A 14,392-nucleotide genomic window follows, 5' to 3' on the forward strand; every position below is an offset into this window, starting at 1 on the left:
TGTGCTTTTTCAGTGTTGGAAAGACTCTTTCTTGCACTGAGGTCTGCTTATTGTAAATATCTTGTACTTGTTTGAACACCTTTTAATGTCAAAGTTGGCCTCTGTGCTTATTCAGTGGTGGAAAGATTCTTTCTTGCACTGAGGTCTGCTTATTGTAAATATCGTGTACTTGTTTGAACACCTTTTAATGTCAAAGTTGGCCTCTGTGCTTCTTCAGTGGTGGAAAGACCCTTGCACTGAGGTGTGCTTATTGTAAATATCTTGTACTTGTTTGAACACCTTTTAATGTCAAAGTTGGCCTCTGTGCTTCTTCAGTGATGGAAAGACACTTTCTTGCACTGAGGTCTGCTTATTGTAAATATCTTGTACTTGTTTGAACATCTTTTAATGTCAAAGTTGGCCTCTGTGCTTCTTCAGTGGTGGAAAGACCCTTGCACTGAGGTCTGCTTATTGTAAATATCTTGTACTTGTTTGAACACCTTTTAATGTCAAAGTTGGCCTCTGTGCTTCTTCAGTGGTGGAAAGACCCTTGCACTGAGGTGTGCTTATTGTAAATATCTTGTACTTGTTTGAACACCTTTTAATGTCAAAGTTGGCCTCTGTGCTTTTTCAGTGGTGGAAAGACTCTTTCTTGCACTGAGGTCTGCTTATTATAAATATCTTGTACTTGTTTTTACACCTTTTAATGTCAAAGTTGGCCTCTGTTCTTTTTCAGTGGTGGAAAGACTCTTTCTTGCACTGAGGTCTGCTTATTATAAATATCTTGTACTTGTTTTTACACATTTTAATGTCAAAGTTGGCATCTGTGCTTTTTCAGTGGTGGAAAGACTCTTTCTTGCACTGAGGTCTGCTTATTGTAAATATCTTGTACTTGTTTGAACACCTTTTAATGTCAAAGTTGGCCTCTGTGCTTATTCAGTGGTGGAAAGATTCTTTCTTGCACTGAGGTCTGCTTATTGTAAATATCGTGTACTTGTTTGAACACCTTTTAATGTCAAAGTTGGCCTCTGTGCTTCTTCAGTGGTGGAAAGACCCTTGCACTGAGGTGTGCTTATTGTAAATATCTTGTACTTGTTTGAACACCTTTTAATGTCAAAGTTGGCCTCTGTGCATTTTCAGTGTTGGAAAGACTCTTTCTTGCACTGACGTCTGCTTATTGTAAATATCTTGTACTTGTTTTTACACCTTTTAATGTCAAAGTTGGCCTCTGTGCTTTTTCAGTGGTGGAAAGACTCTTTCTTGCACTGACGTCTGCTTATTGTAAATATCTTGTACTTGTTTTTACACCTTTTAATGTCAAAATTGGCCTTTGTGCTTTTTCAGTGGTGGAAAGACTCTTTCTTGCACTAAGGTGTGCTTATTGTAAATATCTTGTACTTGTTTTTACACCTTTTAATGTCAAAATTGGCCTTTGTGCTTCTTCAGTTTTGGAAAGACTCTTTCTTGTACTGAGGTCTGCTTATTATAAACATCTTGTACTTGTTTTTACACCTTTTAATGTCAAAGTTGGCCTCTGTGCTTTTTCAGTGGTGGAAAGACTCTTTCTTGCACTGACGTCTGCTTATTGTAAATATCTTGTACTTGTTTTTACACCTTTTAATGTCAAAGTTGGCCTTTGTGCTTTTTCAGTGGTGGAAAGACTCTTTCTTGCACTGACGTCTGCTTATTGTAAATATCTTGTACTTGTTTTTACACCTTTTAATGTCAAAGTTGGCCTCTGTGCTTTTTCAGTGTTGGAAAGACTCTTTCTTGCACTGACGTCTGCTTATTGTAAATATCTTGTACTTGTTTTTACACCTTTTAATGTCAAACTTGGCCTCTGTGCTTTTTCAGTGGTGGAAAGACTCTTTCTTGCACTGACGTCTGCTTATTGTAAATATCTTGTACTTGTTTTTACACCTTTTAATGTCAAAGTTGGCCTTTGTGCTTTTTCAGTGGTGGAAAGACTCTTTCTTGCACTGACGTCTGCTTATTGTAAATATCTTGTACTTGTTTTTACACCTTTTAATGTCAAAGTTGGCCTCTGTGCTTCTTCAGTGATGGAAAGACACTTTCTTGCACTGAGGTCTGCTTATTGTAAATATCTTGTACTTGTTTTTACACCTTTTAATGTCAAAGTTGGCCTTTGTGCTTCTTCAGTTTTGGAAAGACTCTTTCTTGCACTGAGGTCTGCTTGTTGTACATATCTTGTACTTGTTTTTACACCTTTTAATGTCAAAGTTGGCCTTTGTGCTTTTTCAGTGTTGGAAAGACTCTTTCTTGCACTGACGTCTGCTTATTGTAAATATCTTGTACTTGTTTGAACACCTTTTAATGTCAAAGTTGGCCTCTGTGAGTGGTGGAAAGACTCTTTCTTGCACTGAGGTCTGCTTATTGTAAATATCTTGTAGTTGTTTGAACACCTTTTAATGTCAAAGTTGGCCTCTGTGCTTCTTCAGTGGTGGAAAGACCCTTGCACTGAGGTGTGCTTATTGTAAATATCTTGTAGTTGTTTGAACACCTTTTAATGTCAAAGTTGGCCTCTGTGCTTCTTCAGTGATGGAAAGACACTTTCTTGCACTGACGTCTGCTTATTGTAAATATCTTGTACTTGTTTTTACACCTTTTAATGTCAAAGTTGGCCTCTGTGCTTTTTCAGTGGTGGAAAGACTCTTTCTTGCACTGACGTCTGCTTATTGTAAATATCTTGTACTTGTTTTTACACCTTTTAATGTCAAAATTGGCCTTTGTGCTTTTTCAGTGGTGGAAAGACTCTTTCTTGCACTAAGGTGTGCTTATTGTAAATATCTTGTACTTGTTTTTACACCTTTTAATGTCAAAATTGGCCTTTGTGCTTCTTCAGTTTTGGAAAGACTCTTTCTTGTAATGAGGTCTGCTTATTATAAACATCTTGTACTTGTTTTTACACCTTTTAATGTCAAAGTTGGCCTCTGTGCTTTTTCAGTGGTGGAAAGACTCTTTCTTGCACTGACGTCTGCTTATTGTAAATATCTTGTACTTGTTTTTACACCTTTTAATGTCAAAGTTGGCCTTTGTGCTTTTTCAGTGGTGGAAAGACTCTTTCTTGCACTGACGTCTGCTTATTGTAAATATCTTGTACTTGTTTTTACACCTTTTAATGTCAAAGTTGGCCTCTGTGCTTTTTCAGTGTTGGAAAGACTCTTTCTTGCACTGACGTCTGCTTATTGTAAATATCTTGTACTTGTTTTTACACCTTTTAATGTCAAACTTTGCCTCTGTGCTTTTTCAGTGGTGGAAAGACTCTTTCTTGCACTGACGTCTGCTTATTGTAAATATCTTGTACTTGTTTTTACACCTTTTAATGTCAAAGTTGGCCTTTGTGCTTTTTCAGTGGTGGAAAGACTCTTTCTTGCACTGACGTCTGCTTATTGTAAATATCTTGTACTTGTTTTTACACCTTTTAATGTCAAAGTTGGCCTCTGTGCTTCTTCAGTGATGGAAAGACACTTTCTTGCACTGAGGTCTGCTTATTGTAAATATCTTGTACTTGTTTTTACACCTTTTAATGTCAAAGTTGGCCTTTGTGCTTCTTCAGTTTTGGAAAGACTCTTTCTTGCACTGAGGTCTGCTTGTTGTACATATCTTGTACTTGTTTTTACACCTTTTAATGTCAAAGTTGGCCTCTGTGCTTTTTCAGTGGTGTAAAGACTCTTTCTTGCACTGAGGTCTGCTTATTGTAAATATCTTGTAGTTGTTTGAACACCTTTTAATGTCAAAGTTGGCCTCTGTGAGTGGTGGAAAGACTCTTTCTTGCACTGAGGTCTGCTTATTGTAAATATCTTGTAGTTGTTTGAACACCTTTTAATGTCAAAGTTGGCCTCTGTGCTTCTTCAGTGGTGGAAAGACCCTTGCACTGAGGTGTGCTTATTGTAAATATCTTGTACTTGTTTGAACACCTTTTAATGTCAAAGTTGGCCTCTGTGCTTCTTCAGTGATGGAAAGACACTTTCTTGCACTGAGGTCTGCTTATTGTAAATATCTTGTAGTTGTTTGAACACCTTTTAATGTCAAAGTTGGCCTCTGTGCTTCTTCAGTGGTGGAAAGACCCTTGCACTGAGGTGTGCTTATTGTAAATATCTTGTACTTGTTTGAACACCTTTTAATGTCAAAGTTGGCCTCTGTGCTTCTTCAGTGATGGAAAGACACTTTCTTGCACTGAGGTCTGCTTATTGTAAATATCTTGTACTTGTTTTTACACTTTTTAATGTCAAAGTTGGCCTCTGTGCTTTTTCAGTGTTGGAAAGACTCTTTCTTGCACTGAGGTCTGCTTATTGTAAATATCTTGTACTTGTTTGAACACCTTTTAATGTCAAAGTTGGCCTCTGTGCTTCTTCAGTGGTGGAAAGACCCTTGCACTGAGGTGTGCTTATTGTAAATATCTTGTACATGTTTGAACACCTTTTAATGTCAAAGTTGGCCTCTGTGCTTCTTCAGTGGTGGAAAGACCCTTGCACTGAGGTGTGCTTATTGTAAATATCTTGTACTTGTTTGAACACCTTTTAATGTCAAAGTTGGCCTCTGTGCTTTTTCAGTGGTGGAAAGACTCTTTCTTGCACTGAGGTCTGCTTATTATAAATATCTTGTACTTGTTTTTACACCTTTTAATGTCAAAGTTGGCCTCTGTGCTTTTTCAGTGGTGGAAAGACTCTTTCTTGCACTGAGGTCTGCTTATTATAAATATCTTGTACTTGTTTTTACACCTTTTAATGTCAAAGTTGGCATCTGTGCTTCTTCAGTGATGGAAAGACTCTTTCTTGCACTGAGGTCTGCTTATTATAAATATCTTGTACTTGTTTTTACACCTTTTAATGTCAAAGTTGGCCTCTGTGCTTCTTCAGTGGTGGAAAGACTCTTTCTTGCACTGAGGTCTGCTTATTGTAAATATCTTGTACTTGTTTTTACACCTTTTAATGTCAAAGTTGGCCTCTGTGCTTTTTCAGTGGTGGAAAGACTCTTTCTTGCACTGAGGTCTGCTTATTGTAAATATCTTGTACTTGTTTTTACACCTTTTAATGTCAAAGTTGGCATCTGTGCTTTTTCAGTGGTGGAAAGATTCTTTCTTGCACTGAGGTCTGCTTATTGTAAATATCGTGTACTTGTTTGAACACCTTTTAATGTCAAAGTTGGCCTCTGTGCTTCTTCAGTGGTGGAAAGACCCTTGCACTGAGGTGTGCTTATTGTAAATATCTTGTACTTGTTTGAACACCTTTTAATGTCAAAGTTGGCCTCTGTGCTTCTTCAGTTTTGGAAAGACTCTTTCTCACACTGAGGTCTGCTTATTGTACTTGTTTCTACACCTTTTAATGTCAAAGTTGGCCTCTGTGCTTTTTCAGTGTTGGAAAGACTCTTTCTTGCACTGACGTCTGCTTATTGTAAATATCTTGTACTTGTTTTTACACCTTTTAATGTCAAAGTTGGCCTCTGTGCTTTTTCAGTGGTGGAAAGACTCTTTCTTGCACTGACGTCTGTTTATTGTAAACATTTTGTACTTGTTTTTACACCTTTTAATGTCAAAGTTGGCCTTTGTGCTTCTTCAGTTTTGGAAAGACTCTTTCTTGCACTGAGGTCTGCTTATTGTAAATATCTTGTAGTTGTTTGAACACCTTTTAATGTCAAAGTTGGCCTCTGTGAGTGGTGGAAAGACTCTTTCTTGCACTGAGGTGTGCTTATTGTAAATATCTTGTACTTGTTTGAACACCTTTTAATGTCAAAGTTGGCCTCTGTGCTTCTTCAGTGATGGAAAGACTCTTTCTTGCACTGAGGTCTGCTTATTATAAATATCTTGTACTTGTTTTTACACCTTTTAATGTCAAAGTTGGCCTCTGTGCTTTTTCAGTGTTGGAAAGACTCTTTCTTGCACTGACGTCTGCTTATTGTAAATATCTTGTACTTGTTTTTACACCTTTTAATGTCAAAGTTGGCCTTTGTGCTTTTTCAGTGTTGGAAAGACTCTTTCTTGCACTGACGTCTGCTTATTGTAAATATCTTGTACTTGTTTGAACACCTTTTAATGTCAAAGTTGGCCTCTGTGCTTCTTCAGTGGTGGAAAGACCCTTGCACTGAGGTGTGCTTATTGTACTTGTTTCTACACCTTTAAATGTCAAAGTTGGCCTCTGTGCTTTTTCAGTGGTGGACTCTTTCTTGCACTGAGGTCTGCTTATTGTAAATGTCTTGTACTTGTTTTTACACCTTTTAATGTCAAAGTTGTCCTCTGTGCTTTTTCAGTGGTGGAAAGACTCTTTCTTGCACTGAGGTCTGCTTATTGTAAATATCTTGTACTTGTTTGAACACCTTTTAATGTCAAAGTTGGCCTCTGTGCTTATTCAGTGGCGGAAAGATTCTTTCTTGCACTGAGGTCTGCTTATTGTAAATATCGTGTACTTGTTTGAACACCTTTTAATGTCAAAGTTGGCCTCTGTGCTTTTTCAGTGGTGGACTCTTTCTTGCACTGAGGTCTGCTTATTGTAAATGTCTTGTACTTGTTTTTACACCTTTTAATGTCAAAGTTGTCCTCTGTGCTTTTTCAGTGGTGGAAAGACTCTTTCTTGCACTGAGGTCTGCTTATTATAAACATCTTGTACTTGTTTTTACACCTTTTAATGTCAAAGTTGGCCTCTGTGCTTTTTCAGTGGTGGAAAGAATCTTTCTTGCACTGAGGTCTGCTTATTGTAAATATCTTGTAGTTGTTTGAACACCTTTTAATGTCAAAGTTGGCCTTTGTGCTTTTTCAGTGGTGGAAAGACTCTTTCTTGCACTGACGTCTGCTTATTGTAAATATCTTGTACTTGTTTTTACACCTTTTAATGTCAAAGTTGGCCTCTGTGCTTTTTCAGTGGTGGAAAGACTCTTTCTTGCACTGACGTCTGCTTATTGTAAATATCTTGTACTTGTTTTTACACCTTTTAATGTCAAAATTGGCCTTTGTGCTTTTTCAGTGGTGGAAAGACTCTTTCTTGCACTGAGGTGTGCTTATTGTAAATATCTTGTACTTGTTTTTACACCTTTTAATGTCAAAATTGGCCTTTGTGCTTCTTCAGTTTTGGAAAGACTCTTTCTCACACTGAGGTCTGCTTATTGTAAATATCTTGTACTTGTTTTTACACCTTTTAATGTCAAAGTTGGCCTCTGTGCTTTTTCAGTGGTGGAAAGAATCTTTCTTGCACTGAGGTCTGCTTATTGTAAATATCTTGTAGTTGTTTGAACACCTTTTAATGTCAAAGTTGGCCTCTGTGCTTTTTCAGTGGTGTAAAGACTCTTTCTTGCACTGAGGTCTGCTTATTGTAAATATCTTGTAGTTGTTTGAACACCTTTTAATGTCAAAGTTGGCCTCTGTGCTTCTTCAGTGGTGGAAAGACCCTTGCACTGAGGTGTGCTTATTGTAAATATCTTGTACTTGTTTGAACACCTTTTAATGTCAAAGTTGGCCTCTGTGCTTCTTCAGTTTTGGAAAGACTCTTTCTTGCACTGCGGTCTGCTTATTATAAATATCTTGTACTTGTTTTTACACCTTTTAATGTCAAAGTTGGCCTCTGTGCTTTTTCAGTGGTGGAAAGACTCTTTCTTGCACTGAGGTCTGCTTATTGTAAATATCTTGTACTTGTTTGAACACCTTTTAATGTCAAAGTTGGCCTCTGTGCTTTTTCAGTGGTGGAAAGACTCTTTCTTGCACTGAGGTCTGCTTATTATAAATATCTTGTACTTGTTTTTACACATTTTAATGTCAAAGTTGGCATCTGTGCTTTTTCAGTGGTGGAAAGACTCTTTCTTGCACTGAGGTCTGCTTATTGTAAATATCTTGTACTTGTTTGAACACCTTTTAATGTCAAAGTTGGCCTCTGTGCTTATTCAGTGGTGGAAAGATTCTTTCTTGCACTGAGGTCTGCTTATTGTAAATATCGTGTACTTGTTTGAACACCTTTTAATGTCAAAGTTGGCCTCTGTGCTTCTTCAGTGGTGGAAAGACCCTTGCACTGAGGTGTGCTTATTGTAAATATCTTGTACTTGTTTGAACACCTTTTAATGTCAAAGTTGGCCTCTGTGCTTCTTCAGTTTTGGAAAGACTCTTTCTTGCACTGCGGTCTGCTTATTATAAATATCTTGTACTTGTTTTTACACCTTTTAATGTCAAAGTTGGCCTCTGTGCTTTTTCAGTGTTGGAAAGACTCTTTCTTGCACTGAGGTCTGCTTATTGTACTTGTTTCTACACCTTTAAATGTCAAAGTTGGCCTCTGTGCTTTTTCAGTGGTGGAAAGACTCTTTCTCACACTGAGGTCTGCTTATTGTAAATATCTTGTACTTGTTTCTACACCTTTAAATGTCAAAGTTGGCCTCTGTGCTTTTTCAGTGGTGGAAAGACTCTTTCTTGCACTGAGGTGTGCTTATTGTAAATATCTTGTACTTGTTTTTACACCTTTTAATGTCAAAGTTGGCCTCTTTGAGTGGTGGAAAGACTCTTTCTTGCACTGAGGTCTGCTTATTGTAAATATCTTGTACTTGTTTTTACACCTTTTAATGTCAAAGTTGGCCTCTGTGCTTCTTCAGTGTTGGAAAGACTCTTTCTCACACTGAGGTCTGCTTATTGTACTTGTTTCTATACCTTTTAATGTCAAAGTTGGCCTCTGTGCTTCTTCAGTGATGGAAAGACACTTTCTTGCACTGAGGTCTGCTTATTGTAAATATCTTGTACTTGTTTTTACACCTTTTAATGTCAAAGTTGGCATCTGTGCTTTTTCAGTGGTGGAAAGACTCTTTCTTGCACTGAGGTCTGCTTATTGTAAATATCTTGTACTTGTTTTTACACCTTTTAATGTCAAAGTTGGCCTCTGTGCTTTTTCAGTGGTGGAAAGACACTTTCTTGCACTGAGGTCTGCTTATTGTAAATATCTTGTACTTGTTTTTACACCTTTTAATGTCAAAGTTGGCCTCTGTGCTTCTTCGGTGATGGAAAGACACTTTCTTGCACTGAGGTCTGCTTATTGTAAATATCTTGTACTTGTTTTTACACCTTTTAATGTCAAAGTTGGCCTCTGTGCTTCTTCAGTGGTGGAAAGACTCTTTCTCACACTGAGGTCTGCTTATTGTACTTGTTTCTACACCTTTAAATGTCAAAGTTGGCCTCTGTGCTTTTTCAGTGGTGGAAAGACTCTTGCACTGAGGTCTGCTTATTGTAAATAACTTGTACTTGTTTTTTACACCTTTTAATGTAGAAGTTGGCCTCTGTGCTTCTTCAGTGATGGAAAGACACTTTCTTGCACTGAGGTCTGCTTATTGTAAATATCTTGTACTTGTTTTTACACCTTTTAATGTCAAAGTTGGCCTCTGTGCTTTTTCAGTGTTGGAAAGACTCTTTCTTGCACTGAGGTCTGCTTATTGTAAATATCTTGTACTTGTTTTTACACCTTTTAATGTCAAAGTTGGCCTCTGTGCTTCTTCAGTGGTGGAAAGAATCTTTCTTGCACTGAGGTCTGCTTATTGTAAATATCTTGTACTTGTTTTTACACCTTTTAATGTCAAAGTTGGCCTCTGTGCTTCTTCAGTGGTGGAAAGACTCTTTCTTGCACTGAGGTCTGCTTATTGTAAATATCTTGTACTTGTTTTTACACCTTTTAATGTCAAAGTTGGCCTCTGTGCTTTTTCAGTGGTGTAAAGACTCTTTCTTGCACTGAGGTCTGCTTATTGTAAATATCTTGTACTTGTTTTTACACCTTTAAATGTCAAAGTTGGCCTCTGTGCTTTTTCAGTGTTGGAAAGACTCTTTCTTGCACCGAGGTCTGCTTATTGTAAATATCTTGTACTTGTTTTTACACCTTTTAATGTCAAAGTTGGCCTCTGTGCTTTTTGAGTGGTGGAAAGAATCTTTCTTGCACTGAGGTCTGCTTATTGTAAATATCTTGTACTTGTTTTTACACCTTTTAATGTCAAAGTTGGCCTCTGTGCTTTTTCAGTGGTGGAAAGACACTTTCTTGCACTGAGGTCTGCTTATTGTAAATATCTTGTACTTGTTTTTACACCTTTTAATGTCAAAGTTGGCCTCTGTGCTTCTTCGGTGATGGAAAGACACTTTCTTGCACTGAGGTCTGCTTATTGTAAATATCTTGTACTTGTTTTTACACCTTTTAATGTCAAAGTTGGCCTCTGTGCTTCTTCAGTGGTGGAAAGACTCTTTCTCACACTGAGGTCTGCTTATTGTACTTGTTTCTACACCTTTAAATGTCAAAGTTGGCCTCTGTGCTTTTTCAGTGGTGGAAAGACTCTTGCACTGAGGTCTGCTTATTGTAAATAACTTGTACTTGTTTTTTACACCTTTTAATGTAGAAGTTGGCCTCTGTGCTTCTTCAGTGATGGAAAGACACTTTCTTGCACTGAGGTCTGCTTATTGTAAATATCTTGTACTTGTTTTTACACCTTTTAATGTCAAAGTTGGCCTCTGTGCTTTTTCAGTGTTGGAAAGACTCTTTCTTGCACTGAGGTCTGCTTATTGTAAATATCTTGTACTTGTTTTTACACCTTTTAATGTCAAAGTTGGCCTCTGTGCTTCTTCAGTGGTGGAAAGAATCTTTCTTGCACTGAGGTCTGCTTATTGTAAATATCTTGTACTTGTTTTTACACCTTTTAATGTCAAAGTTGGCCTCTGTGCTTCTTCAGTGGTGGAAAGACTCTTTCTTGCACTGAGGTCTGCTTATTGTAAATATCTTGTACTTGTTTTTACACCTTTTAATGTCAAAGTTGGCCTCTGTGCTTTTTCAGTGGTGTAAAGACTCTTTCTTGCACTGAGGTCTGCTTATTGTAAATATCTTGTACTTGTTTTTACACCTTTAAATGTCAAAGTTGGCCTCTGTGCTTTTTCAGTGTTGGAAAGACTCTTTCTTGCACCGAGGTCTGCTTATTGTAAATATCTTGTACTTGTTTTTACACCTTTTAATGTCAAAGTTGGCCTCTGTGCTTTTTGAGTGGTGGAAAGAATCTTTCTTGCACTGAGGTCTGCTTATTGTAAATATCTTGTACTTGTTTTTACACCTTTTAATGTCAAAGTTGGCCTCTGTGCTTTTTCAGTGTTGGAAAGACTCTTTCTTGCACCGAGGTCTGCTTATTGTAAATATCTTGTACTTGTTTTTACACCTTTTAATGTCAAAGTTGGCCTCTGTGCTTTTTCAGTGTTGGAAAGACTCTTTCTTGCACTGACGTCTGCTTATTGTACTTGTTTCTACACCTTTAAATGTCAAAGTTGGCCTCTGTGCTTTTTCAGTGGTGGAAAGACTCTTGCACTGAGGTCTGCTTATTGTAAATATCTTGTATTTGTTTTTACACCTTTTAATGTCAAAGTTGGCCTCTGTGCTTTTTCAGTGTTGGAAAGACTCTTTCTTGCACTGAGGTCTGCTTATTGTAAATATCTTGTACTTGTTTTTACACCTTTTAATGTCAAAGTTGGCCTCTGTGCTTCTTCAGTGTTGGAAAGACTCTTTCTCACACTGAGGTCTGCTTATTGTACTTGTTTCTATACCTTTTAATGTCAAAGTTGGCCTCTGTGCTTCTTCAGTGATGGAAAGACACTTTCTTGCACTGAGGTCTGCTTATTGTAAATATCTTGTACTTGTTTTTACACCTTTTAATGTCAAAGTTGGCATCTGTGCTTTTTCAGTGGTGGAAAGACTCTTTCTTGCACTGAGGTCTGCTTATTGTAAATATCTTGTACTTGTTTTTACACCTTTTAATGTCAAAGTTGGCCTCTGTGCTTTTTCAGTGGTGGAAAGACACTTTCTTGCACTGAGGTCTGCTTATTGTAAATATCTTGTACTTGTTTTTACACCTTTTAATGTCAAAGTTGGCCTCTGTGCTTCTTCAGTGGTGGAAAGACTCTTTCTCACACTGAGGTCTGCTTATTGTACTTGTTTCTACACCTTTAAATGTCAAAGTTGGCCTCTGTGCTTTTTCAGTGGTGGAAAGACTCTTGCACTGAGGTCTGCTTATTGTAAATAACTTGTACTTGTTTTTTACACCTTTTAATGTAGAAGTTGGCCTCTGTGCTTCTTCAGTGATGGAAAGACACTTTCTTGCACTGAGGTCTGCTTATTGTAAATATCTTGTACTTGTTTTTACACCTTTTAATGTCAAAGTTGGCCTCTGTGCTTTTTCAGTGTTGGAAAGACTCTTTCTTGCACTGAGGTCTGCTTATTGTAAATATCTTGTACTTGTTTTTACACCTTTTAATGTCAAAGTTGGCCTCTGTGCTTCTTCAGTGGTGGAAAGAATCTTTCTTGCACTGAGGTCTGCTTATTGTAAATATCTTGTACTTGTTTTTACACCTTTTAATGTCAAAGTTGGCCTCTGTGCTTCTTCAGTGGTGGAAAGACTCTTTCTTGCACTGAGGTCTGCTTATTGTAAATATCTTGTACTTGTTTTTACACCTTTTAATGTCAAAGTTGGCCTCTGTGCTTTTTCAGTGGTGTAAAGACTCTTTCTTGCACTGAGGTCTGCTTATTGTAAATATCTTGTACTTGTTTTTACACCTTTAAATGTCAAAGTTGGCCTCTGTGCTTTTTCAGTGTTGGAAAGACTCTTTCTTGCACCGAGGTCTGCTTATTGTAAATATCTTGTACTTGTTTTTACACCTTTTAATGTCAAAGTTGGCCTCTGTGCTTTTTGAGTGGTGGACTCTTTCTTGCACTGAGGTCTGCTTATTGTAAATATCTTGTACTTGTTTTTACACCTTTTAATGTCAAAGTTGGCCTCTGTGCTTTTTCAGTGTTGGAAAGACTCTTTCTTGCACCGAGGTCTGCTTATTGTAAATATCTTGTACTTGTTTTTACACCTTTTAATGTCAAAGTTGGCCTCTGTGCTTTTTCAGTGTTGGAAAGACTCTTTCTTGCACTGACGTCTGCTTATTGTACTTGTTTCTACACCTTTAAATGTCAAAGTTGGCCTCTGTGCTTTTTCAGTGGTGGAAAGACTCTTGCACTGAGGTCTGCTTATTGTAAATATCTTGTATTTGTTTTTACACCTTTTAATGTCAAAGTTGGCCTCTGTGCTTTTTCAGTGTTGGAAAGACTCTTTCTTGCACTGAGGTCTGCTTATTGTAAATATCTTGTACTTGTTTTTACACCTTTTAATGTCAAAGTTGGCCTCTGTGCTTTTTCAGTGTTGGAAAGACTCTTTCTTGCACTGAGGTCTGCTTATTGTAAATATCTTGTACTTGTTTTTACACCTTTAAATGTCAAAGTTGGCCTCTGTGCTTTTTCAGTGGTGGAAAGAATCTTTCTTGCACTGAGGTCTGCTTATTGTAAATATCTTGTACTTGTTTTTACACCTTTTAATGTCAAAGTTGGCCTCTGTGCTTTTTCAGTGGTGTAAAGACTCTTTCTCACACTGAGGTCTGCTTATTGTAAATATCTTGTACTTGTTTTTACACCTTTTAATGTCAAAGTTGGCCTCTGTGCTTTTTCAGTGGTGGAAAGACTCTTTCTTGCACTGAGGTCTGCTTATTGTAAATATCTTGTACTTGTTTGAACACCTTTTAATGTCAAAGTTGGCCTTTGTGCTTCTTCAGTGTTGGAAAGACTCTTTCTTGCACTGAGGTCTGCTTATTGTAAATATCTTGTACTTGTTTTTACACCCTTTAATGTCAAAGTTGGCCTCTGTGCTTTTTCAGTGGTGGAAAGACTCTTTCTTGCACTGAGGTCTGCTTATTATAAATATCTTGTACTTGTTTGAACACCTTTTAATGTCAAAGTTGGCCTCTGTGCTTTTTCAGTGATGGAAAGACACTTTCTCACACTGAGGTCTGCTTATTTTAAATATCTTGTACTTGTTTGAACACGTTTTAATGTCAAAGTTGGCCTCTTGTGCTTCTTCAGTGGTGGAAAGACTCTTTCTTCCACTCAGGTCTGCTTATTGTAAATATCTTGTACTTGTTTTTACACCTTTTAATGTCAAAGTTGGCCTCTGTGAGTGGTGGAAAGACTCTTTCTTGCACTGAGGTCTGCTTGTTTTAAATATCTTGTACTTGTTTGAACACCTTTTAATGTCAAAGTTGGCCTCTGTGCTTTTTCAGTGGTGGAAAGAATCTTTCTTGCACTGAGGTCTGCTTATTGTAAATATCTTGTACTTGTTTGAACACCTTTTAATGTCAAAGTTGGCCTCTGTGCTTTTTCAGTGGTGAAAAGAATCTTTCTTGCACTGAGGTCTGCTTATTGTAAATATCTTGTACTTGTTTGAACACCTTTTAATGTCAAAGTTGGCCTTAGTGTCTTTCTACCACTGAAAAAGCACATTCTTGCACTGAGGTCTGCTTATCGTAAATATCTTGTACTTGTTTTTACACCTTTTAATGTCAAAGTTGGCCTCTGTGCTTCTTCAGTGGTGGAAAGACTCTTTC

Source organism: Copadichromis virginalis, linkage group LG4 (assembly GCF_057382275.1).
Source record: "Copadichromis virginalis isolate Kocher_CV1m ecotype Utaka linkage group LG4, C_Virginalis_male_GT1.1, whole genome shotgun sequence".
Lineage (NCBI taxonomy): Eukaryota > Metazoa > Chordata > Actinopteri > Cichliformes > Cichlidae > Copadichromis > Copadichromis virginalis.